This window comes from Triticum urartu, chromosome 1A, assembly GCF_056163025.1.
Source record: "Triticum urartu cultivar PI428250 chromosome 1A, HENAU_Tu73, whole genome shotgun sequence".
Taxonomy (NCBI): Eukaryota; Viridiplantae; Streptophyta; class Magnoliopsida; order Poales; family Poaceae; genus Triticum; species Triticum urartu.
In genome coordinates this window covers 532,032,466-532,034,820 of record NC_141873.1, presented here as the reverse complement: position 1 = coordinate 532,034,820, position 2,355 = coordinate 532,032,466, and positions in this window count along the sequence as shown.

The window sequence follows — 2,355 nt, the reverse complement described above, 5'->3', positions numbered from 1 at the left end:
GATGGAGCATAGCCAGACTACATGATTTTGTAGGGATAACTTTCTTTGGCCATGTTATTTTCAGAAGACATGATTGCTTAGTTAGTATGCTTGAAGTATTATTGTTTTTATGTCAATATTAAACTTTTGTCTTGAATCTTTCGAATCTGAATATTCATATCACAAGTAAGAAGAATTACATTGAAATTATGCCAACTAGCATTCCACATCAAAAATTATCTTTTTTATCATTTACCTACTCGAGGACGAGCAGGAATTAAGCTTGGGGATGCTTGATACGTCTCCAACGTATCTATAATTTTTGATTGCTCCATGCTATATTATCTACTGTTTTGGACTATATTGGGCTTTATTTTCCACTTTTTATATTATTTTTAGGACTAACCTATTAACTGGAGGCCCAGCCCAGATTTGCTGTTTTATGCCTATTTCAGTGTTTCGAAGAAAAGGAATATCAGACGGAGTCGAAACGGAACGAAATCAACTAGAGAAGTTATTTTGGGAAGGGAACACACCTGATGGACTTGGACCCCATGTCAGAAGATACGGGAGCTGCCCATGAGGGTGGGGGCGTGCCCACCCCCTTAGGGCACGCCCCCTGCCTCGTGGGGCCCCCGTGGCTCCCCTGACGTGTTTCTTCTGCCTATATAACTCCATATACCCAAAAACTTCCAGAACGCAACATAGATCGGGAGTTCCGCCGCCAGAAGCCTCCGTAGCCACCAAAAACCAATCGGGACCCTGTTCTGGCACCCTGGCGGAGGGGGGAACCCTCACCGGTGGCCATCTTCATCATCTCGGTGCTCTCCATGACGAGGAGGGAGTAGTTCTCCCTCGGGGCTGAGGGTATGTACAAGTAGCTATGTTTTTGATCTCTCTCTCTCGTGTTCTTGAGATGATACGATCTTGATGTATCGCGAGCTTTGCTATTATACTTGTATCCTATGATGTTTCTTCCCCCCTCTACTCTCTTGTAATGAATTGAGTTTCCCCTTTGGAGTTATCTTATCGGATTGAGTCTTTAAAGATTTGAGAACACTTGATGTATGTCTTGCCGTGGATATCTGTGGTGACAATGGGATACCGCGTGCCACTTAATGTATGTTAAGGTGACCAACTTGCGGGTTTCGTGACATTGGGAACCTATGCATAGGGGTTGGCACACGTTTTCGTCGTGATTCTCCGGTAGAACTTTGGGGCACTCTTTGAGGTCCTTTATGTTGGTTGAATAGATGAATCTAAGATTGTGTGATGCATATCGTATAATCATACCCACGGATACTTGAGGTGACATTGGAGTATCTAGGTGACATTAGGGTTTTGGTTGTTTTGTGTCTTAAGGTGTTATTCTAGTACGAACTCTAGGGTTGTTTGTGACACTTATAGGAATAGCCCAACGGATTGATTGGAAAGAATAACTTTGAGGTGGTTTCGTACCCTACCATAATCTCTTCGTTTGTTCTCCGCTATTAGTAACTTTGGAGTGACTCTTTGTTGCATGTTGAGGGATAGTTATGTGATCCAATTATGTTAGTATTGTTGAGGGAACTTACACTAGCGGAAGTATGAACCCTAGGCCTTGTTTCCACACATTGCAATACCGTTTACGCTCACTTTTATCACTTGCTACCTTGCTGTTTTTATTATTTCAAATTACAAATACATTTATCTACTATCCATATACCACTTGTTTCACTATCTCTTTGCCGAACTAGTGCACCTATACAATTTACCATTTTATTGGGTGTGTTGGGGACACAAGAGACTCTTTTTTATTTGGTTGCAGGGTTGCTTGAGAGAGACCATCTTCATCCTACGCCTCCTACGGATTGATAAACCTTAGGTCATCCACTTGAGGGAAATTTGCTACTGTCCTACAAAGCTCTGCACCTGGAGGCCCAACAACATCTACAAGAAGAAGGTTGTGTAGTAGACATCATACGCACACAACCAGGATCAAGAGAATTAAACCATATCTTAGCATCACCCTTCAATGAGAATGGAAATATTTTAAGAATGTAAAAGTAACGGGTTCTCTCATCTTTAGTGAACAGGGTGGCTATATCATTTAATTTAGTAAGATGTGCCACAACAGTTTCAGATTCATAACCATGAAAAGGATCAGATTCAACCAAAGTAATTATATCAGGATCAACAGAGAATTCATAATCCTTATCAGTAACACAGATAGGTGAAGTAGCAAAAGCATGGTCAGGTTTCATTCTAGCACTTAGATATTGCTTACTCCATTTAGCTAATAACCTTTTAAGTTCATTTCTATTTTCGCAAGCTAAAATAGCGAAAGAAGCTTCTTGATCAAAAACATAACCCTTAGGAATAACAAGTGATTCTTCA